The 25,735-nt window shown below is 38.7% G+C and overlaps 1 long non-coding RNA gene across 1 annotated transcript in view; it reads right to left on the minus strand.

The window, feature by feature from the left end:
* The window catches only part of LOC106730161, a 38,405-nt gene that overhangs the window by 5,099 nt on the left and 7,571 nt on the right, over nt 1-25,735 (minus strand). The window contains exon 2 of the long non-coding RNA XR_001366601.2: nt 3,722-3,875. This is a non-coding gene — a long non-coding RNA (uncharacterized LOC106730161). The remainder of the gene's footprint in view (nt 1-3,721; nt 3,876-25,735) is intronic.

Below are 25,735 nucleotides of genomic sequence, written 5' to 3' on the forward strand. Positions count from 1 at the left end.
TTCATTATAGATAATCCTGCTTTATTCTGTGATCACTTCTCAGGTTTTCCTCTTTTCTTTTCTCTTTCACTGTAATGTGTACATTGAGGAGTTACTTTGCTTGTCCTGCTCAGGATTTATTGTTTTTCTCTCATTTGAGAATTGATGTGTTTCATCAATTATTGAAAATTCCTCCTTATTAAATAAGCAAATATTGCCTCTTATCCATCATTCTCTTTATTTTCTTATTTTGGAGAAATTAGATATGAATTAGACCATTTCATTCTATCATTCTTTTTCGTATTTCTCTTATTGTAGACTTCACTTTGCATGATTTCTCAGATCTTCAATCTATTTCACTAATTATCACTTCAGCTGTGTCTCATCTGCTGTTTAGCCTGTTCAGTAAGTTTGTAACTTCAGTATTTACATTTTTCACTTCTAGAAAAATTATTTGGTTCTTTTCCAACATGCTTGTTTTCTTCTTTTCTTTCTTCCTCTTTCCTCCTTCCTTCCTTTCCTCTTTCTTTCTTTTTCTTTTTCTTGGTACAATCAGTTGATTTGATCTGGGCTGTAAGTAAAAAGGCCCATTGTAAATTGTTTAAAGTGTAAGAAGTTCATCCCATATAACAGAAAATGCAGAGACTGGGAACTCCATAGTAGTCAGATTCAGTGGATCAGTAATATCATCAAGGATCCAGGATCTTTCTGTGTTTCTGCTTTCCATCCTAAGTATTTGGCTTTTGTCCTCAGCCTTTTCCCTTATAGTCACAAAATGACTACAGCAGCTCTAAGCACCTCATTCTCATGCAGATTGTCCAGTGGCAGAAAGGAGAATACCCCTTCAAATATCCCTTTGTTTGATCAATGAAGACTGTCAAAAGCAGCAGGTTTTCCCTTGTGTCTTGTTGATCAGAATTGAGCCACATGTCCTTCTTAAATCGGAAGACAATGGGATATGTATGTATATGTATGACTGGGACATTATGCTGTAAACCAGAAATTGACACAACATTATATAGTTGAAGTATAGTCAAGTGATTATACTTCAACTAAAAAAAAAGTGTTAGGTCCTTCCAGGCTCCTCTTTCCTCTCTGTTTGGTAAAAATAAATGTTAGGATGATTTCCAACGTTTAGAAATAAAAAACATGCACAGTAAAAAAAAAAAAAAAAGGAAGAAGAAGAGAAGAAAGAAAAAGAAGAGAAAAAGAAAGAAAGAAGAAAGAACGAAAGAAAAGAAAGAATGAAGGATTTGAAGAATTCCAATATGCAAACTCAAGAAAGAAAGAAGCAAAGGAAGGACGAGGAGAACGAAGGCAAGGATCCCAGCCTAATATGTCAGGGAAGAAGGAAAGGAGAAAGAAAGAAAGGGCAATTGGAAATTACCATGACTGATTAATACCAATTATAATTTGCCGTCTAAGGCTGAGGAGAAGCCCAGAATCCCCTGATACATATGGCTGCTTATGATGTAAACAAAAGTAACATTGAGCAATAAGAAGGAAATTTGGAGAAATTGCTATTTGGTACACAATCAACAATATCTGCCATTGTATCTATTCATTTAGAACAGTCTAATTCTGTAAATATTAGTAAATAAATATTTATTCCAAAGAATTGTTCAGATTGTTTTATTTTTTATATTTTCAGGGTCATAATACTTCTGATTATCTGGCAACTGTCTCAGAGTTGATCACTTCCTCATGTGCCTTGAAATTTTCTGATAATGAGCAAATCTTCATAGAGGACTTTTTTTCCCTGTAGGGAGTTTTATAAATACAGAATTGTAAAAGTGGTCTATGGTTTTGTTTGTTCAAATGTTTGCTTCAGCTGTGATTCCCGAGTTTTCACTGAGACCTGTTTTTACATTAATATTTCAGTGTGGGAAATGCTGTATTAAATGTGTAATATAAATGTTAATTCCATGTTATGCATGGTCCAGACATGAGGCTTTGACATCTTACAGAGACATGTTTGATTTCTATCTTGAGGCTCATGGAGTCAAATCCTTTTTTGGCTTCCCAGAACCAGTGGGCATGGTTTTTTTAGTTTTCCTTTTCTAGAAGTGGCAGCCCTTCCAGAGACCTGGTTTTTTCCAGGATTTATCCTTCTCAATCAGGCTGTTTTGTTGCACACCTCCAGGGAATGCCATTCATGTGGGAACTGTCGTTCTGCCTGCATTTGCATTGTGCTCTGTTTCCTCTAGGCTGGTGGGAGCTCAATTCCAAATGTGCAGCCCCAAGAGACCACATTTCATCAGAGCTCTCCCCTTTGTTTTGAGCTCTGGTAAGTGCTTAATTTTTTATTCATATTCTGTCCAGCAGTTTAATGTGCTTGTGGTTGAGGGAGGGGGGGGTCTATATTAGTTCAGTTTACCCTGTTACTCAAACATTTTATTTATAAACATTTATTATAGCTTTATTTTTTACTTTTATATTTGAATCGACTTAAATTTTTTTCAGATGATAACTAGGAGTATGGATGTTTAGAAAAGCTACTAAGTTTTGTCTGTTGATTTTGTATTCTGCTTATCTTATAGAACAAATATCCTTTTTTGTTATTGATTTTCTTATATTTTACCCATATGCAGTCATATTGCCAGCAAATAATAGTGTTGCCTTACTTATATGTAAGCCTCTTACCAGTTTTACTTTCTTCTTTTATTGCTTTGTTTATGTTTGCTATGACAGTCGTCGTATTAGTGACCACTGTGCCAAACTTTCAGAGATGATTCTGAGTCACCGTGTTTTTTTTTTTTTTTTCATCAAGTTATAGTGGGTATGGAGACACTGTCCAGATTCCCTTTCAAGGAAGGGAATCTGTTGTTACAGCTCTCAGTTCTTTCAGGGTTTCCCTCAGCTACAGAGAGCTGCCTCAGCCAAGAGCACACCCTTCCCAGGTTGCCCCAAATCCAGTGATTAATCAAGGCAGTGGTAAAATGGTCCAACCCTTTGGGTCTAATGCAGGAGACTGCTGACAGGCCTCTCTCTGCCCAGTCTTCCTGTCTTCTCCCTTCCACAGGGATTCATCCTGAAAAAATACCCTGCACACTGAAATCTGTGTTGCTGTCTGTATCTTTGGCTACATTCTTATTGACCTGTATATGGACTTCTCATAATCACTTATTTCTAATTTATTTCTAATTTTAACTTTAAAAATCTCTAAAGCAAGATTCACTTTTAAAACTTTCTTTATTCTAGTTGTGTGATAAACACACACATAGCTACCTTTTAATATTAATTAAATGTTTAAAATTTAATTATGATCAAAGAATATAATCTAGTATATTTCTCTAGAATTTATTGAGATTTCATTTGTGATCTAATATTTGGTCCAAAGCTACATATTATTCAAAGCTCTTAGAAAAAATGTGATTTTCCTTTCATTGGGAACACAGTTAACAATTTATCTATTAAGTCATTCTTACTGATTGGATACTTAAATTTGCAAAGTTTTGTATTCTTAATTAAATTCTGAGTATTTGGTTTGCCAAGGACAATAGAGTTATGATACAGTTTGCCACTGTCATCATGCATTTTTAATTTTCTTTTATCATTATAGCAGTATTCCCTTTAGGTTTATGTTATTGAGGCATAAAGATTTATAACTCTTATATTTTCTTGGAGGATTTTACCTTTTCTCAATAAACACTTCTTAGTTTAACCTACTTATTTACTTCTTAACTCTGGTAGGTTTAACTAAATATTATCATATGCCTTATTTTTATTAGTCTTTACTTACCATAACTTTGCCCTTCCTTTTATTTTAATCCTTCTGTTTTGTTTGTTTTCAACAGGGTATTTTAAACTCCATTTGAAAGGCAGTGTCTTTTAATATGGACATTTTACTCCTGTGTGTGACAGGCTACATCCATCTTAGGTCTGTACATCTTGGCCTGGAACAGCAAGGAAATTAGAAAAAGATAAGATAGGAATCATTTGGCTTAAGTAAGAGTTTGTCTTTTCACAGGAAGTTAGAAAATTTGGCGTAGCCCATTTGACTGTATTTCGAAAGAGCGACCACGTCAATCTGTAGTTCGGACAGTTGGCCAGGGACAAAGACATCTGGGAAAGAGACCTAACCTAAGGAGCTTTCTGAAACGGTCTTTCTCAGAAGGTGTGCTCTTCGAGTTGTGGGAGTAGCCTGAGCAGCCTTGTAACCTTTCTCTCTTCTACTTCCAAGGCCAGAAACTAGAATTGCAAATAAGTTAGTTAAAAAAATACAGGTATAGGGGTGAGTGTACAGCTCAGGGGTTGAGCGTGTGCTTAGCATGCATGAGGTCCTGGGTTCAATCCTCAGTACCTCCATTAAAAAATAAATAAATAAATCTAATTACCTAACTGCCCCTCCACCAGAAAAAAAAAAAAAAAGAATTAAAAAGTGTGCAAAATCAGTAAGACAGATCAAAAAACAGTTCATGGATTCAAAAAAATATTTCAAAAAATACATTTATGTAGAATGTGGTCAGAGTCTGAAGTGAGAGTCAGAGTAGAAAAGAGGTCAGGATAAGAAGCAGTTTAAACAAAAAACAACCCCCCACAGAAATTATTTTAAGACAACTGCAATATTATCAGTCCATTTTTAGGGCTCTGCCAAGTTTCCAAAAGCCTCATTGTTGCTGTTGAAGCCTCTGACAGAAAATACTAAAGTAAACCAGTTTGTTAGAATTGTTCCTCTTCCCTCATACTGTTTATATCTGTTGCCCCATGTTCTCCAGTTTCAGACTGACAAAAGGCTGCTGGGAGTAACTCATAAAGACTAAGGACTTGGCCTCTTCATTTTGTTTGGTTTTGTTTTCACACTGACAAAAAAAAAAAAAAAAAAAAAAGGCTGCTGAGTACAGATTCAAATAACTCTGTATGGTTGAGTGCTTTTCTGTGTTCATGGATGCCTGAGGCCTGTTTATTTTGGGAGGCACACTGGCATTCATTTCCACTAGAAAGTAGCAGAGGGAAGCCAGACCCTTTTTTCCCACAGAAGGGGAGCAAAAAATATAAAAAAAAAATTTTTTTAGAAAGGATGATCAGTGATAAGCAAGAACATGTCAAGGAATATTACATATTCTGTTTTAGGAAATTTGGAAGTGCTCAGTGCTTGGGAAATCAGGAAATGGCAATTTTAAAGTAATCTATTTCTATATCTCAGGGGTGGTACTGTGAACCTATCCAAGGGTCTGAGGTCTAAATGCAACAGAAAGCGGAAATGAAAAATAAGGAACGAGAAGAACCCAGTTTAGAAAGGAGACAGCCTATTCCGCTGAAGAAACATGGGACCTAGATCTTGTACTGGGCAGCAGACATTTTCATGCAGGGTTGTTGGAATTACCAATAGATTTCCAAGTGGAAGATCAGTTAAGAACTGAGTCACCTAAGGCATTAGATATGAAAGAACACGGGATGCCCAATTTGTAGAGGATTGACCTATTATTTCTTTCTGCGTTTTTTATTTTATACAGCCACCCTTCTAAGCTGAAGAAACTGATGGCTCCAGTGTGATTTCATTAATGGGTATTTCTTTGACACTGTCACCTACATGGTTATAAAAATAAAAGAAGTTTTCAGAACTTCTTTTCAGAGGACTTTTCACGCTTTTTCAGAGAAAAGACAAAGTTCTAGTCACTAGGTGCTTGAACCCCAGATCAAAAGAACCGATCTAAACTCCTAACCAAAAGTAAGATGGACATACGACTTATGGCAGCTCATGTGACCTCTGGCTATGGAGAATGGCTGTCTGGTCTCCATCCAAGTTCCTCAAACAGGCTAGGATTGCAGTAGTTAATCTCTGAGACTCAGTTCCATGGAGACTGATACACCTACTTCCTCCGCCAGGTCTAGATCTATTCAAGTAAATTGACTTAACAATCCCTCTTTGAATAATCTATCCCATGGAAGTAAAAGCACAAATATTTAAGTCCCAAAATGTTCATTGTAGCAATATTTATAGCACTCACAAGACTGGAAACAACCAATGGCCTTTATTAGGAATGATCAAATGAATGTTGGTACTTCTGTCCTGTGGAATATTATATAGCTATATTTAAAAGTGGGTTCATGAATAACTGAAAAACTGTGCTGAACACTGGAATTTGACACAACATTGTAAAATGATTACAAATCAATAAAAAATGTTAAAAAAAATAAAAGTGGGTTCAATCCCTATTTATTGATGGTAAGTATAGTAGCTAGAACTTTTAGAATGTTCACTATGTATTTGCCAGCTCTGTGGCTGTACATTTTATCATCTTATATAATGAGAACTATTATTTCTCCTACTTCATTTTATAGATAAGAAAATTGAGCACAAAGGTAGTTACATAATTTTCCAAAGATATCAGAGCTAGTTAGCAAGGAGTCAGAATTTAAGCCTAATCAGTTTGACTCCATAATCTGTGCTTTTTATCCCTGTACTAGCTTACAAGTTGCAGAGAAATGGAAAGTAAGACAATGTGAATAATAACAAACAATATGAAAAACTACATAATGTGTCTCTGTGTTTGTATAAAGTTGTATGAATATGAAGAAGAGCATGGAGAGATACAACCAGACATGAACAGGGGTTACCTTGGGGAGCCAAGTGTGGTGGGGATGGATGGGATGGGAGAGCTTATTAACTTTTTATTTATACATCTTTGCATTGTTTTCTAGGTTATAGACACCACATCTAATAGTTGTATCTCTAGTCTAAATGATAAAGTTCTTTGTGCATCCATAATACATTCCAGGATTCCTTCATTTATCCGAAGAACACTTACTGAATCTCTGCTATAGGGCAAGCACGAAACCAGGCACACGGACATAGACATTAAAGGTATCTACAGGCACTTCAAGGAAACAGACAAGTAGAGCATGTCTTAAGTGTTAGGATAGCAGTAAAAAAGAATAATAATCGGGACAGTTAATGGTAATGGTAATGGTTACTGGTGATCCTGAAATGTTTCCCCCCAAAGCAGTACCAGACAGCCTTAGCTTAGCAATGTTCTACAATCTTAACTTCACTACTGTCGCCTCCTAGCATAACGTAACGCAGGGATCAGCAAACTATCACTAGCAGACCAAACCCACCTACCACTTGTTTTTGTAAATAAACTTTTGCTGGAATACAGCCCCACATGTTGGCTTATGTGTTATCTGTGGCTCCTTTCACACTACGGTGGCAGAACTGAGTCACTGTGACAATGGCAAAACCTATGGCCCACAAAGTAAGGGATGTTTTCTGTCTGTCTCTTTACAGAAAAAGTTTCTAGACCTCTGTCATAGAGTATTGAAATCTGAACGGTCTACATCCACACTTGTTATCAGTTTCCTTTATTTCCTGTTTTCTTTCCTTTATTGTTAAAGATATCTCCCACTTCAAAAGTTTGCTTTATGCCGTTTCACTTTTACTGAAAGACCTATATTAATTCCCGTCTTCCCTTACAGAAAAAAATCTGAGGACTTTGCCAAAAAAAAAAAAAAAGCAAAAAATGAAAAGAGTGTCAGTGTTTGTCTTGCAGGGATCCCTGATAGAGGCAGAGGCAGCGTGTACTCTGAGTACTGAGAGTGGCACCACCAAGCTTTTTCCCCGAGAACTACACTCAGCATCTCAGCATCAAGGCACCATAGCTTTGAACTATGTCTGTGAGCATCTGCGCTTTATCTTGACTTGTTTTGAGCATATGTTAGCAAGATGTGTCTTAAGGTAACTGCCTCTTCGCATTCTGTCACTCAAAGCAAGAAATTCACCTTCTATTCTATTTTCCATCCTTTATGCATAATCACGACGTTCAGACTGGCTCACCAGAGTTTATACCTCAAGTCTATGTAAAACAACAAAGAATACCCCCAATCTGTAAAATGTGAATTTTCTCCCATTTAATTTGCTATAGAGAAACTGAAGTCCTAAAACAAATCCCTGCTCCTTTTGTTGAAATTAAAGTCTGAAAGATATTATAGTCCATTATTCTCACCATCCTTGTTTCTTATTTTGTTCACTCTTGGCCAGTTGGAATTGCTGCACTCACATGGCATCTCAATTCCTTTTTTTCACAGTGGTGGCCTGGAACATCTTCCACTGGGACGGGTGGAGCTCCCACAAAGCCCTCTAAAATTAGATTAATTTAGACCCACTGGCCTCAACGCTCTGGTTTTCTGAAATTTGTAGGGTCAGTAGGACATACAAGAACATCAATGAATCAGCCTACATTCACAAACTACATGTGAATACCAGTTGTGACAGCAGTTCATTCCCAAGCAAAGTCATGTCTCTAGATCCCAGCGCATGGTATGATCCAGACTGCATTGCTGTTGGCAGTCAAAGAACATAACAGAGACTTAATGTTTTCTTAGGGAAAGGTGGGTAGGCAAAGAAGCAGGAGACAGAAAAAATAGAAAACATGTTTCATATTCTTCCTGTTCTGAATACAAGACCAACACCCAGTTTTATGAGATGATCACATTCCTTTTTGAGTTTTGAAGCAAACATGATTCTTGGAGGCAGTGTTTGGGTACAAGCTTTTAAATTTCCTTTTTAGCTCTTAGATTTTTAATAATCTCACTGAATTTCTTTCTCTATATCTACTTGACTAATAAGGGTTTTCATTTCTCTTTAAATGTCTGTTTGAAACAAAATCACCTTTCATGCTAACCCCTAATCCCATCCCACCACAGCTGAACCCACAAACTTAGCTCACAGCTATCATTTGAGCTTATGAAATGAACAAGTTAGAAGCACTTTGAGGCAATGTGCTAGTGGAGACCATGATGGTGAGGGCCAGGGTAGTGATTTCCAGGACCTAAGTACAAGCCACATGAATCCAAAGCTGAATTCCACAGTGATTTCCCTTTTCTTGTATCTTCTTCAAAACTAGCATAAAGAGAAACTAGATTTGGAACCTCCATTCTAGTGCTACCCACCCATGCCAAGCAATAAGAATTTGAATTCCAAATGTTTCCCTCTAGTGTTCTCTAGTCCTCAGGACTCAAAAGCCTTTTACAGTTTAAAATGTGACTGGCCCACGGTCATGACTAAGTAATACAATGAAGGGGAACACAAGCTCTAGTAACAACAACAAATTACCCCAGTATCAGGACCTAAAACCCTGTATATTGAAGCTCTGTCTGTCTTGAGATGAACATTTTCTGACTCTAAAAGGACCTCTTTTCCTGAAAATCTAATATTAACTCAAGTTACAATGTCAGCTGTCACAAGGGCACCAAAAACGTCCTTACATGGTACTTTGGCCTAAATACCAGTTCTTATGAAGATACCTACATGAGCAGACACTGGATATCAGTTAGTACTGGTTTGGGGAAAGTGGGGTTTTATATGCTAATATTACTTCCAAGTATCCAACAATCCTGTCCCAATGCTCACCTCTCCTCCTTGTGGGATTTCAAGCCATATATGTGCAAGAAGCAATAACCAAATGGGAAATAACATAACCCTTTATTAATAGCAAGAGACACATACAACCATAAACTTACACCTGTGTATTGCAGGCCTGAAGGTGTGCCACCATAATTCAAAAACCCTAAGGGATTTCTGGAAGATACAAAACAGAGAGAATGGACTGATGGCAAAAACTCAACAGAAATGAACAATTCTCAACTTCATATGAGAAAAAAGGAAATGTTATAAGAACCCTGAAATATGCCCAAGCTCAAAAATAGAGTTAAAGAAAGAGTTGCTAATGGAAAAATTAATTAAACTCAATAAACAGAACTAATTCTCACAGAAGTTGAGTCAATACAGGGAACAGAAGAATATAGCCGGTAACATGAAAGAGACTTGACAGGATATTTTAACAAGGGAAAAAATTTGCTGTGAATAATAAGCACTTAGGAATTTTGGAAATTCAAAATACAATTCCTGAAACATAAAACTAAACTCAGTGGAGGGCTGAATAGCAGAATGGACCCTACTGAAGACAGAATTAGTGAGCAGGAATATCTACTACTTTATTCTTGCAGAATATGCAAAAGAAAAAAGAAGAAAGTGTTAGAAAAAAGAGAAAAGACACAGAGGTCTTTTCCTGGGTCTGTAAAGTCTCAGTTTCAGGAAGAATTGAGCGAAGAAAAAAATTAAAGAATAGAAAATACTTTGTGTTGGAAAAAGCCTTGAGCATTCAGGTTAGAAAGGTCTGTCTACCAGATGGTGAGGAAGAAAAATAATTTTTAAAATATCTATAAAAGTCCTAGTAAAACTTCAAACACAAAACGAATATACTAAATTACCCAGAGAGAATAAAAAAGTGTAACAGAGAAAGAGCCAGACTGACTTCAAACTTCTCATCTGAAACACAGGACACAAGAGTTTGAAAGAGTAACATCTTTAAGTTTCTGTGGGAAATTCTGACCTAGTGTTCTCCATTATTCTAAATCAGTATTTAAGAGTAATGGCAGAAGAAATGTTTTCCATAAAACTCATCATCATAAAGCCTTTAATAAAGGTTTAAGCAAGAGTGTATTCCAGACAGAATAAAATATAACCTGAGAAGAGGAATATATGGAATAAAAGAAGTAATAGGGAGTAAAAAATACATCATTATATCCAAAAAAATTGTTGATACTAAGGCCGTATAAGTGAAAGTTAAGGTTTGCAGCCAATGAAAATAGAAGCAAAATATAAATAAAATTTGATAATCTAGACCTAAATTTGTAGATTATTTCAGAAAAACATGAAAGAGCTCAGAAGAAACGCTGGAAGATTTTGTAGTGTAGGGTCATATTGGGAAAATTAGAGAGATTATAAATCCTGAAGAGTTTTGATTCTGACGGAAGAATGTAAGTTAAAATTGTGTTAGAGTTGGACTGTTTATCACCTTTCTAAGAAAAATTCTGAAATCTGAAACACACCTAGCCAAAAAGGTTGCAGATAAGGGATTGTGGACATTGTAGTAATTTAAGAAGGTATGGCAAAGAACTTTTTCTTTCATAGTGCATAAGTGCTATGTTCTAGATAATATTAAATCTTGCTTACAAGATAGAGTTCTTAAACTGAATAATAAAAAGCTACCCAAACGAAAGCAGAACTCTGTTGTTTAAAAGACCACTAGATCAGTATTTCTCAAAGTGTAGTCTGGAGACTACCTGCATAAGATGCTCTGAAATGCCTCTTACAAATTCTGGGGCCATACTGCAAACTCGAAATTAGTTTCTGCGGGTTAAGATCTGAAATTTAGGTTCATCTTCCTTTGAACTATCAAAGTTCTTTGTCTATAACTCTCTATGTCATTTACCTCCCTCTGCTTTGAGCTTTGTTTGTGTATTTATGTCTTCCCCATTATAAGAGTCAAAAGTCATGAAGGCAGAGACTGTCCCTGAATACCCTGCGGGACACAGGACACTGCCTTTCACAGAGATGTGCACCATCATATGCAACTGTGTTTATGTTTCTTCACAGTATTATTACCTGTCATAGTGCAAGAGGAATTAATCTACTCAAACAGAACTCTGTGTAAATAACTATTTTAATAAATTTTTGAGAATGAAATTCTTTTGTGTCCTTTATTTAAAAAAAGATAGATTGGGGGAAACATTCCCTCACAATCATCACTCTCCATTAAAATGTGAGTTGTTTATTTAAGCATCTATAAACCTAATGCACCATTACAATGAATATAAATAGTACATAATATTTATAAAGGAGGGTGCTCTCTCTCTACATATATATATATATCTAATACAAGGAGACATAATTTCAAAAAATAAGAAGGGAAGCATTCTCCACAAGAAATGCCACACCTTGACCATGCTAGCATCCTCAGTTCTCTTTCAGCAGGTAATGCCAATCTCAGAGAAGATACCTTTGTAGCTTCCTCTCAGGTTCTAGACCCAAGTAAAGATGAAGCGAATAGTGAAGAACTACTTAACTACACGGCATTACATACTAATCTGCCCCTACATCCTTTCTTTTGTCTCCAGGTATTTCATCAAAGGTGTTGAGTAGGAGGAGGGCTGACCTCATACCATTCCAAGACAAATGGGAGAGGGGAGGGGACAGCTTAAGTGGTAGAGCACATGCTCAGCATGCATGAGGTCCTGGGATCAATCCCCAGTACCTCCTCTAAAAATAAATAAATAAACCTAATTACCTCCCCCCACCAAAAAAAAAAAAAAAAGACAAATGGGAAGGAAATTACATAGACTTCTCAAAAGCATATGGTGAAAATACAATTTTCTTCACTACATAGGGAGGTGTTAATAAACACTAAAACAAACACATTTCATTATTTGTTTTGAACATTAACTTTCACTAGTACCAGTGTAAGTTTCCTTTACTGTTATGTCTGATAGAACAAGCTTCTGAGATGCCATCCTGGCTTGTGTCCATCTGAGAAAAGAGCTCAGGAGCAGTGTTGCAGCACATTCCCCAATACAAATAGCCCTGAGAATATTTATGGCTACGACTCCTGGAATAGATAATTTCCACGTCTATTCTTGACATTTATCCCTAGGATATCAATGAGGACAGTGGTACACAAACCACCTCTGGGCTTATCCTACTATTGATTTTAGAACTTTGAATACGAGATGCTTTTAAAAGCCACATCTCCACCTCCATGTGTCTCCATGTGATCTGGAGACACAGACAATAAGCTAATAAGCAGATCATAAATGAGTTAAAATTCCCAATGCTGTGAAAAGGAGAGGCCACATCAATGGGATAGAGCACAGAAAGAAAAAGTCTCCTGGGAGCGATTCTGAGACTCATTAACGCACCTTATCATTGATTCTGCAATAGAACCAGCAGGAGTCATTCTAGCCTCCCATTGGGAAGCAAATAATTATTTGCTAATTCAAATGGGATTCTTAAAGAAAGCAGATTAGCATACGGAAAATCATACTATCAGAATTTAAAAAAAGAATACCCATAGAACAAAAAAACAAAATGTAGAATTAAAAAAGTAGGCTATAACAACATAAAATTTCTCTATTTCCACCTGCTAGTTTTCTCCCAATTCTTAAAACACCTCTAAATTAAAAAACAAAAGTGACAAGTATCATGAATGAAATTAATATAAAATGAAACCCTGTTCATGTTTGCAAATACATAAAATAAAACACATAGGATTACAAAGAATACCAAAGATAATGAAATACAGTTGTCAAAGCACTAAAATAATATGTTTATGGTAATATATGTGCTGCTTTATTAATAAATAACAATATCTAACAGCTGGTCTACTAAGTACCATAATTTTACGGTAAATTATATTACAATATATCTGTAGCAATGGTAATGTGAGGTGCACATGAAACTCTCCATCCTATTTCCTCCATTGTCAGTACGAGGGTTAATGTGTCTGTTTCCGATGGGTGGCCCCCTGAGAAGGAGAAGCACCAAGAAGGCCCCTGACCATTTCAGTCCTTCCCTCCAGGGTCCAAGGATGGAGGCAAGTTGTTGTGATTATGAAGTTCAATGGGTACAACCAATCATAAGGTTTTCCTGGAGATCTCTCATGAAATAAGCCTCAAGATTCTTTCAATCCAATTCTCAAAGTTCAGTGCCAGCCTAAAGGTTGCCACCAAATTTTAAAACTCTTGCCATTTAGACTAGTGAATGCTAGAGGGCTGTTGCCTGGACTTCCATGGTGATTTCACTTGTGATAAATATCACCACATGGAAAGCAAACTGGAGTCTTCGATGCCAGCCTTGGGAAAGTTTGGGATGGGGGAGCCGTGAGGATTCTCTCGTGAAAATATCCCTGTCTATGATCTATTTGCTTGCTGGAGATAGGACGTTGAGTCCCTGGGCATGCCTGTGTCAGGGACTTCCAGGGGCTTGGGTCTGCCTTGGTGCTCAAATCTTAACTCTATTATTAGGTCTTCCTCTTGGAGTGTTGCGATCAATGACTCCTTTTCTTCCTCAGCCTTGAGTAGTTCTGACTAATCACAGAATTCAGGCAATTCCAGGGGTTTGTGGTGAAATCTAATAATTCCTGGGTATAATTTTCTCCCATTCTGACCTAATCTTATTTCTCCAAGTAAGGGCTCCCTTATTTTTCATCATGAATGGCCAATCGTTGACACATCTCCAGCATGAACTAGTGATTAGAAGATTTTCCCTTTCGTGTTGATGCACAGTTATGATTACAATTGATTCCCAGCAGGTTCTACAAAACACTCTGCAAGGCCCAACTAACCAAGAAGATAGAAAGAGCACAGAGAATAAGTCAACGGCAGGTACACAGAGTTGTGGCTCTCAGATTCTGTTGCATGTTACAATAACCCATGGAGCCTTCAAAACATGCTGAGTCCTTGGAAAATAGTACAGAGGTTCCTCAAAAAACTAAAAACAGAACTATGATATGATCTATCAATTCCAATCCTGGGTATATATCTGAAGAAAACAAAAACTTTAATTCAAAAAGATACATGCACTCCAATGTTCACGGAAGCATTATTTATAGTAGCCAAGACATGGGAGCAACCTCAGTGTCCATCAACAGATGAATGGATAAAGAAGATGTGAGATATATTATATAGAGATATTATATAGAGATATATTATATAGAAATATTATATAGAGATATAATATATCTCACATCTTCTTTATATATCTTTAAATAATGGAATATATGTATATGTAATAGAATATTACTTAGCAATATAAAGAGTGAACTTCTGCCATTTGCAACCATGTGGATGAACCAAAAGGGTATTTTGCTTAGTAAAGTAAGTCAGACAGAGAAAGACAAACACTGTCATCACTTATATGTGGAATATGAAAAAATTCAAACAAATCAAATATAACAAAACAGAAACAGACTCACAGACATTGAGAATAAACTAGTGGTTACCAGTGGAGAGAGGAAGAGGGGAGGGGCAAGATAGGAGTAGGAGATTAAGAGGTACAAACTACTACGTATAACATAAATAAACGAGGATATATTATACAGCACAGGGAACTACAATCATTATTTTGTAATAACTTTAAATAGAGTATAGCATATAATAATATTGAATCACTACACCATATATCTGAAACTAATATAATATCGTAAATCAACTATATTTCAATCAATTCAAAAAAGAAAGTAAGAAAAATGTTGAGTCCAGAACACATCCCTACCAAGTAAATCTGAATATGTGGAGTAGGACCCAGGCACCATTACATTATCATCATATTTACGAAAAAAAACAACTACATAAAGTTATTATCTCACTACCTCTTTAGGTGGTATGACTACCCATTCCTCTTTTTCATTTTCTAAGTTTCTTTGCAATTTTAGCTTTCTGTGATAACTACGAATGGCTTTTACAATATATAAATGATTAATCCACTTTTGATTTAGTAAATAAAAATTTAAATAGGAATAGAGAGTTGCAAGACTTCAGAGCTTGAAGAAAGACAAAAAAAAAAAAAAATCCCCTTGCTCTGAGAAGTGTGGGGAAAGAATGAGTAGAAGGAGTGGAGAATCTGATATGAACTTGTTTCCCTCACTTGTAGGAGATTTGAGCTTTTCAGGTAAGCACATGAGATGACAACACTACCATTCTTAACCTGGGGTTTGCAGAGTTTATGAACTTTTGGTCAAAACTGCAACCTTCTGAAATTTTGTGAAAGTACTGATCTTCTACGAATGTTTTTCTGGTAAAAGACTCAATGGAGTTAAGCAGATTCCCAAGGAGACTCACAGCCCCACTGCTTCAGATCCTTGGTGTTTGAAAGCGGGACCTGAGAAATACCTGCATGGGAAACACCATGGTTCTTTTGTTTGTTAAAATGCAAGTTCCAAGTTCTACTCAGGCCCACGGATTTAGAAATTTTCAGATAAACAACAAATACTTTTTTATTATAAGTAAGTCTCAATTATTCTATGGATTATACTTATTTAAAAAAAAATTCAGCTTCTGCTACCTACAACCACATGGATGAATCCCCAAAAGCATTATGCTAAATGAAAGAAGCCCGACACAAAAGGCTGTGTATTATATGATTCTATTTATAACGCATTGTGGAAGAGGTAAGCTTATAAAAACAGAAATCTGACAACTGCTTGTCTGGGTGTAGAGGGTGAGTGAGGGACTGACTAAAAAGCGGCATGGAAGGAACTTTGGGGAGTGATGAAAATGTTCTATATCTTGAGTGTGGTAGCAGCTATATGATGTATATGTTTGTAAAGATTTATAGATCTGTATACCTAAAAGGGTGAATTTTATTGTATGTAAATTATACCTCAATAAACCTAACTTTAAAAAATTAATTGTTCATCTGAAATTCAAATTTAACTGTTTGTCCCATATTTTATTTACTGAATCTGGCAACCCTGTCTGATAATGAAGTGAAATAAACTCTCTTTTTAAAAAGAACCTTCAGTAATTCGTAGGCACACCATACACTAATGTTTCATGACCTCAGTTCTAGAGATTTGGGGGAACTTAATGCTATACCACCAATCACTGAACAAATGAGATTATACCACTTGTTTACAAGGGCCTGGGATAAACCTGGTCCCTGCCTAGAGTGGACTTTAATAGTTACTGGAAGCAACCATGTGCTTTACACTGTAGACTGCCCAGTTTTGCAATGTACAGTGGCCAGCAGGAAGAAATTTTTGTTTTGATCATTCCAGCCTGGCAATTTCAGACAGCGCTGATGCCTCACTGTGGGCTGAAACCAGGAAGTCTGGCTGAAAAGTTGCTAATGAAGAAGCAATAAAGCACGGTTTTTCTTTCTGTTTCGGAAAGGGACCTGCAGACTCTAATAGCCACCCTTTTGGTGAGGGCAACATTGCCACCTAGCAACAGAATCAACACTCCAGACAAAGGACGGGCTCCAGCTACATGTTTTCAAGTGCACAGATTTACAAGATTGGGTTTTGGTTGCTTTCCACTTAGCATTCAGGACCTGTAAGCTTTCCACAGAATGCAGGGAGGAAAAAGTCACTTACTAGTAGAGCCTAGGTTTGTGAAAAGTCAGTGGAAAGGATTTTTACCTAAGCACTGCAATATAAATAAGAATGGGTTCCCTGTAGTAAGCACCGGTTAGTATGAGAATAAAACAAGCAAAATGAAATAAACTTTGTTGAAAGAAACTTCTTTCTGCCAAAAGCTATGTGGATGAACTTCATGTTTATTTTGCAATTCATAAAATATCTAAGTTGCTGATATACGCAAAAGGATGAATAAAAACTACCAGCAATTAATACATAGAATCTCATATATAAAAACAGTATGATTTGGAAGCATTTAGCTTGGCTTGCACTTTAGATTCCAGGACTAAGTGCTTCCCGCAAATTTAGCTAATTGTGTAGTCTTTAAACTCATTCCCACAAAATTCACAAAGTCTCATGCCATGTGTGTTTCTAATACTGGGAATAAATCTTGCCATCAGAGAAGAGAAACTAGTCAGAATTTCCCAAGCATTTGATGTGGGCTTTTTCTGTTTGTTTGTTAACTTAAATGGTCACTCTTGGCTTAGTGCCACCAATTTTAAGAACTATGTCCTTGTGAGCTGTAGTAATGAAGATTATGTTGCTGTAATAAATATTTACTGTCCTTTACTTGACACCGGAGAATCATGATTCCAAAGTAGTGTAGTCTTACAGTTGGTTACTAAATATGGATATGTTTTACAAATTTGTATAACCTCCATCAACGGGATTATTTTATACAGAAAAAAAAAAGTTTAAACAGTTAACTCTCAAGCAGTCACCTATTTCTTATTGAACACTTGATAGACATTGAGCTACAAGCTTACATAAGAGAGGTATCATTATGCCCATTTTACAGATGAGAAAACTAAAGAAATTTGCCTCAGATCAAACAGCTAGTAAACGTCAGAGCTACACTTCAATGTCACTCTCCAGAGGGTTGGAGAGATGCCTCATTAGCAAAGGCAGTAATTTAAAACTAAGCACTTGGCTACATCTCTACTTAAGCCAGCCTGAAGTAGCTAATGCCTACATATCTAGACAACCTACTTCAACTGTGTCCTAAGAGAAGGATGGCTGAATCCAAAAGAAACCCACAGCCAGATCCCAGGGCTGCATTCTTATTACAGAGGGTCATCCTGCCACAGAAGACTCCAGATATCTCAATTAGGGCAGTGGACACTGGGTAGCGTTCCAGTAATCAATGGATGCTGTGTAACAAACTACCCTAAAACTTGGATTAAAAAAACAACTACATTTATTTTGCTCATAAATCTGCAATTTGGACAGGGACCAATGGAGACAGTTCATCTTGGCATCAGCTGGTGCAGCTCAAAGGCTGAGGTCAGAGTCATCTTGAAGGCTTCTTCATTTACATGACCAATGACTAATACTAGCTGTGGACTGGGCTGGAACCTTAGCTGGGGCTGTCGACCAGAACACCTGTATGTGGCCTCTTCTTGTATCCTGGGCTTCCTCACAAAATGGTGGCTGGGTTTCAAAGGTGAGCATCCTTTTTTTTTTTTTTTTTTTTTTTTTTAATTTTTATTGAAGTGTAGTTGATTTACAATGTTAGTTTCAGGTGTAAAGTAAAGTGATTCAGTTATACATATACATACTTCTTTCTTTTCCAGATTCTTTCAAAGGTGAGCATCCTTAGAGAAAAAGATTCAAACAGAATTTGGATTCTCTTATGACTTAACCTCAGGAATCACTTAACCTCACTGTTGTGTGTTGAACTGTGTCCTCTCAAAAGATTTGTTTAAGTTCTAACCCCCAGTACCTGTGAGTATGACTTAATGTGGAAACTGGGTCATTGCAGATGTAATCAAATTGAGCTCATACTAGATCAAGGTGGGCCCTAATCCAATGACTGATGACCTCAGAAGAGGGAACTTTGGTCACAGGGCACCTAAGGAAGAATGCCATGTGACAACGGAAGCAAAGATTGGAATGATGCATCTACAAACCAAGGAATGCCAAGGATCTCTGGCAACTACCAGAAGCTAGGAAGGAGGCATGCAACGAGCTCTCCAAAATGATCAACCTTGCTGACACCTTCGTTTCAGACTTTAGGCTTGAGAACTGTAGGAGAATACATTTCTGTTAAGCTGCCCATATACTTTGTTACGGCAGTGCTAAGAAAGTAATACATACATGTCTGCTGCATTCTCTTCATTGAGGCAGCCACGAAGTCCCACCCAACTTTAAGGAAAAGATAAAGAGACTTCAACTTTTTTTTTTTTAAGCTTGAGGAGCTTCTTTGAGCTCCCAAACACATTTTATTTATTTAATTTTTTAATGGAGGTACTGGGGATTGAACCCAGGACCTCATGCATGCTAAACACATACTCTACCACTGAGCTACACCCTATCCCCCTCCAACTTTTAATAGAGGCTAGCAGAGCTCTGGAAGAGAATGTGGGACTTGAAATACTGCTATGGTTATTTTTGGGAAATACAATCTGCCACCAGTCGAAAATCCCAGTCCCTAAGACTTGAGCATCTTTGGGCAGCTGCTTTGCTAAACTCTATATGCTGGGATATCTAAAGTTTTCAGGGTATTCTTAACTGGATGTTGCAAAGATACTGAAGTTAGAATTCCCTTCTTGCCAGATTATGTACTGGGGTTAGTTTCATAAGTGAAGATTTATCCTGGGAATATAATATATATATATATATATTCCCCTCCACCCCAACTAAGGCAGTAAGAACTACAAACGTTTTCCTTTTTTTTCATTCCTACAAAGAGAGTTTTGAATGGACTTCAGTATATGATTTGACATAAATCTAGTGACAATCCAGAACATTTACCCACTTGTCCACGCTAATTTAAAGAACTCTGTGGTCCAAGGAGCTGGGTTCTGAGGATGTTGTGCACTTTGCTCCCAGGATACAGCCAATTCATGCATTTTGGCTGCCCTGACATGAACTGTGGGATGTGAGATTTGGTGGTGTACAAGTCCAGGGAGTCCTATTCCCTGTGTTTAATGTCAGTGACACCTGCTAAGAAATAGCTTTTTGCACTCTGCAGAATTCTGAACAAACTGAATGATGGCCCCTAAATTATATCACCTGTGAGTGCTGGGAGTGGACACAAAGCACTTGAATATGTTCCCTAGTACCAGCACCCTCATCCTCTTGCCGTTATTCAGCCACTGAGCTTTACTGCATTTATGTTTTCCCATATGGGCAAGAGGTGGGGAAGAGGAGGGAAACACAGTGCCGAAAAAGAGAAAGACCAGGGCATCTCTCCTAGACAACTCCCCTCTCCGCATTTGGAACTATCTCATACTAGCCCTCTTAGTATAGAAATCCTGTCCGATTGTTTCATCACCTGGGAGTATGAAGATACCCAAAGATACAGGATCCAGAAGTGACTTTCTATGTAACAAAAGACCAGCCTCTGAGCATTTTCAAGCCACAAACTCTCCTTTGGTGAGAAGTCCACGACCCAAGTACATGAGAGAGATAACTGGTATGGAAGCCTCACCCCCCTCCCCCATGTCTCTACTCCTGCCTTTTCTACCTAGTAGGTCTCTGAGAATCTCTGCACTTTGAGTTGGAAAACTCAAACACAGTGACGGATATGCAGGACTGTTCAATAGATAATTAAAATCAGAAATTAATCTTCCCAGACTCAAGACTTTGCTTGGTCTCTAAGCCTGCCTCACTCAGTAGGAGCCAAAGGTTGCATTCCTAGGACCACAATCCAGAAGCTAAGGCAGGTGAGCAGCCCCGGGGGAGCACACTGCCCCACACTTCTCCACCCCTCTGGGAGTAAAGGGCAACATTGGTACGAAAGGTGACTCTGGTGGCTTCTTTCATCACACATTCATGGGAACCCCCACAACCTCTTTGAAGTCTGAGAGGTATTTCTGTGTCCCAGATCACATAGAGGGGGCTGAGGGTGAGGAAGCACTGGGTGCCTTTGGACTCTGACTTCAGGCTGAGTGGGGATCCAAGGGGAGGCCAGGATCACTGAACTCTCAGCACAGGTGGCAGGACCCACACCAGCTAAGAGGGCCCTGCAGGACATCTGTTTTGGCTCCTCCAAAGTCATGAAGATCACTAGGTGGCAACCCAACTGTGATGAATGCACAGTTCGCATCAAGAACAATATCTAACAAATTGTCCTCCTACACGCTGGAAAAGGCACCAGTATCACTGTCCCAAGACAGGGTGATGTCTGACCTGGCAACATCCACACATGCAGATATTGTCTTGTGTTCACATATAAAGCCATTCACACCTCTGCCGGGATGGCACCCCAGGGCTGCACATTGATCTGGTGAGGCACAATGTCTTGTGGCCTGGATCAGGTTGGGGGTGGGTAGGCAAGAGGGCAGGAGAGGGCAGGTTGAGACCCCAGAAAATGTAGAAAGGGAACATTTTCATTCTGTCCCACCTGCTCCTTCATTCTTTCACCTTTTCATTCTTTCCAACGCAAACATCCATCAAGCTTCCCTCGCTCTCTGTCTCATTTTCCCTCAGGTTCTATGCGGCTGTTCCATGAGCACTCCCATCACTAACAGAAAGGTGATCCCTTTTCCCTGCAAGAAGTTACCAACCCAGGTACCATGGAGGGACTCCTGTCTGAGAAGATGCTCAGTCAGCGGGAGACCTCAAGGTTGAGTTCAGATGGGTCCCCAGACAGGTTGACTCTCCGGGCACAACAGATCCTCCTCCCAGGCCTTGCCCTGGCCCTCCCAGCCATAACCAGAGCAACATTCCTACTACAACACACACCCTCATCCAAGGCCCACCAGATCTGTGTCCACTGGACAGTGGCTATGTTTGCTAGAATACAGAAAAGTGGCAGTTTTCAACAAAATGTTCCTGTCCCTGAGCTGCTTCAGCACTGCTATTGCATAGTTGCCAAGAGTGGGCAGCCAGGTGAGCTGGACCAGACCATGAAACAATATTCAAGTCCATGCCTCTGAGTCCAGTTCTCATCTGGAGCTGGAGAGTGACCCAGTGCCATTTGGTAACGTGTAAAGATTTTGTGCCCAACCCTGGAATGTCCTCCTTCCTCTCCAGCTCTGCCAAGACTTTCCTCTGCCCTTCTCACTCCCTGGCATCCTCCCATTGGAGAAAGCAGGAGGAGAGGAAGGAGACTAACCCTCCCCTCACCTGGGCTTCAGCGCCCAGCAGGAGATAGCTGAGGTCACTGCCCACATTTCAGCACCCGTGTCACTCACTCAGCTGCTTGAGCCTCACTAGGGTTGACATGGAGGGAAAGCAGGTCATCAATGAGCACCTCTTTGTGGGAGCAGCGGGTGAGCAAGGCTCCAAGACGCCTCCCTGACATCTCTGCACCAGCTGGCTTCCCCTCACTCCCCTGGAATGGAGTGGGACAGATTGTGATGCCTACAGCTTCCCTAAGATCTTACACTGCTGAAATCAAGCACCATCTCATTTCCTCACTTTGAGCAAGACCCAGTCACCCAGGACACCACCCTTAGAAGGGCCTCGATCTTGGTTTGATAATCTATTGTCACCATCTTGAAATTCTTCATTTTATCTTTCAGCTGTGTTTTCTAAGTGAAGCCTATGGGACAATAGAGCATGCATGTTAGGAGAGTAGATACATGCAATAGCACGGCCACTGTTTCCTGCCACCCCATTTGTACACAGCAATCGTGATGCCCCATGTGCCCAGAATTCAGATGGACCTGTGACGGGTGGAAGTTCAGCAAGACTCAAGGTGAGTTACCCGTATGTCTGAGTAAGTGGAGGTGCCAACGGTCCCAAGAGGCCATGCTTTACATTCTAATCAGAGGCTGCCTTCCAACACAGAGAAGGCCAGGGTGTTCTAAGAAACATGAGTGACAAGCAACCTGTCATACTCTTCCTCACTCTTACTTCTCTGCGTTAGCCAACTGGTTACACTGAAAGTGATGGCATAGAAAGATAGGGCCACTCCCCCATCCCTTTCTCTCTCACTCTTTCCTTATACAACACTAAGCAGAACACAGAAAATCATGGTAGAAATTGCATGTGCTCAGAAATGAAAGTAAAACAGTTGAGTTAGGTTTGTGTGGCATTCCCACAGTATGGGCAAGAAAAAAAATACATATGCATGTACAATCTATGAGCTAGAAATTGTATAATTTTCGTAATTTTGCATACAAGCAAAAAGCTCTTATAGTTGCACTTTAAACTCACATTGCACAATAGAAAGATGAATGGTAAAATTCACACCAATAACGCAAAAATTTAAATTGTTCTTTACTTAGAACAACAGTTCATAGCAAATAAAAAACAACCTGATGAGTTGAGAGAGAGATATTTTGGAAAAAAAGAGAAGGTTTTATATTTTAGTATTGCTAATAGCAATTTTTTTCCCCCATTTTTTGAACAAGGGACCTCGCAAGTTCATTTGGCCCTGGGCCCCATAAGTTAGGGAGCTGTGCCCGGACATTTCTTCTGATTCATTTAAAGCCACAGAGGGTCAAAACTTTGAGGTAAGAAGTCACTCATTTCATCCTCCCAAAGGCACCAAATTTTTAAAATTGTTTTTAATTACACAAATGACCGAGATTGGGTCCCCAGAGGAGACTATGAGAGGGTGGAAAATCCAGGGGGACCTGAACTGGAAGGCGAGGAAGAAAGTGCAATTTTAAGTAAAAATCCTTGAGGTCCATAAATTTCAGGCTAAATTTCAGGGGAGCTGCACAGAATCAAAAAACATGCCTTTGAGTTGCCCAATCAAGGGCTAGACTGTGGGGATCTTAATACTCCTCCTGTCAGCTATTTATTAAAAGCTGTGGGTGAGGGGAAAGAGACACAAATGACCAGCCGCTTCTGCTCTCCAGGCCACCAGCAAAGCTGTTTGTGGTAGGCTGAAGGCACCCTAGCAACAAAGAGACACGGGTGCTGTTGCTGGGGGGCCAAGTCTTTTAGGTGCCAAAAAGCACAAAAACATAAACACATTCTAATGAAACTACTTGACACATCAGAAATAGGTACACCAGAAATTGACACAACATTGTAAACTGATTATACAATTAAAAAAAAAAAAAAGAAGAAATGATAAGGACCAAAAATGCCAAGTCCTCACCAGCAATGCTGCTCCTTTAGAGAAGAGTAACCCTGATAACAAGGCAATGTTTACTCTTCCGGATCATTTTCTGTGCCGTTAACATTCAGTGGCTATGAGTCCACTAGATGCTGCAGATAAACCAGGCAGACGTGGTCTCTGCTCTCGGTATCGTACATTCCAGGGGCATAACACTTGTCTGACCATCCTGTGTAGTGCCTGTTGCACTTTACAATACACCATGGCTACCTTGCTACAGCCACATATGCAAACTCACTGCATGTTTTATGGGCCACATACCATTCCACAAAATGAATGTAGCATAATTCATTTAATCACTTTCCTATTGATTAAGTACTGATTCCTTAAAGAAAATATCTTAGGAGAAAATAAAGCCAGTATCTTCTTTAGATCTTTGCATGAGTATGTTCTCTGAGGCCAACAGAGAGAGGGTTACGTTTTAGGATGAAGATACGTAGGGATAAATAGAGCAACCTACCTGATGTTAAACCTATGAGGATGTCTCAGGAATATTTTGCTGGTGAGGGTGTACAAAGGTATGGAAGTCAGGCCACAGTGAGCATGAAGATCACATTAACGTGAGAAAGTTGGACAGACATTGCAATTAGAAACCATTACAAGTCTTTGGGGGGAATTTCAAGTCATTTTACGATGGGTATATACCGTGTGATTTCTGGTTATTAGTTTGCCATGCAATCCTCTGACGCTGATTAATAATATAGGTTGGGAAGAGGAAGACCAATGTTGCACAACCAGTAGGTGATAAAACCTGGATCGGGACCCTAATCTGATTCCTTAAACCATAATTTTCCCAAATACAATGCTGTCCACTCTTGGGCTAAATTGTCAGATTTTAAGTGGCAAAGTATAAACTGGGTTTACATTTTCCTGCCTGGCCAACGAGAGGGCGGGAGATGATGATGAGAGACAACAAAAGTTGCTTATCAGCAGGATGGACTGCTAGGGGAGAAGATGAACTCTTTAAGTAAATTTTTTAGTAGAAATGTAACATACATACAGAAAAAGTGCACAAATCAGACACATCAATGAATTTTTATAATGTACACATGACCAGAGCTTTGCACTCAAAACTTCCAACATTACCACCAACCCAGAGTCCTGTCAAAATTCATCACAATCCCGCTTATTATCACCATGGATTTATTTCACCTGTTTCAGAACTTCAACAAAGGAATTACATCAAGTAATAGAATCACACAGCAGCTTCTAAATGAGTTGCATTGACCTCTGTGCCCTGGTATTAATGTCCTTGTTGTAATCCCCTGCCGTTGAATATGGACTGGAACTAGTGACTGACTTCTAAATAGAATGTGGCAGAAGTGATGGCTAAAATTCGTTTACGAAAGCCCTACCTTGTTCTCTCACTTGCTCCCTCTGATGGACGACCGCTGCCATGTTCTGAGCTGCCCTAAGGAAAGATGCATGTGCTAAGGAAATAAAGGGGGTCACCACTCAACCGCCAATTAGGAACTGAGGCCTTCAGTCCAGTAGCCTAAGAGCAATGAACCCTGTCCAGAGCCACATAAGCACCTGGAAGCAGATCCTCCTTGAGTTTTCAAATGAGACCACAGCCCCAGCTGACCCCTAGATTCCAGCCTTGAGGCTGAGGCGCCCACCTAAGCCACACTTGAGTTCCTGACACAGAGACACTAATAAATGTGTGTTGTTTAAAGCTGCTAAATTTTGTGGTAATTTGTTACGAAGCTATATATATATATATAGTATATAATATAAATATACTCCTTTGCATCTGGCTTTTTTCACTTGACATTAAATTTGTGAGATTGAGCCATATTTTTGCCTATAGCAAGAATTC

The sequence above is a fragment of the Camelus ferus genome, chromosome 4, assembly GCF_009834535.1.
Source record: "Camelus ferus isolate YT-003-E chromosome 4, BCGSAC_Cfer_1.0, whole genome shotgun sequence".
NCBI classification, from domain to species: Eukaryota; Metazoa; Chordata; class Mammalia; order Artiodactyla; family Camelidae; genus Camelus; species Camelus ferus.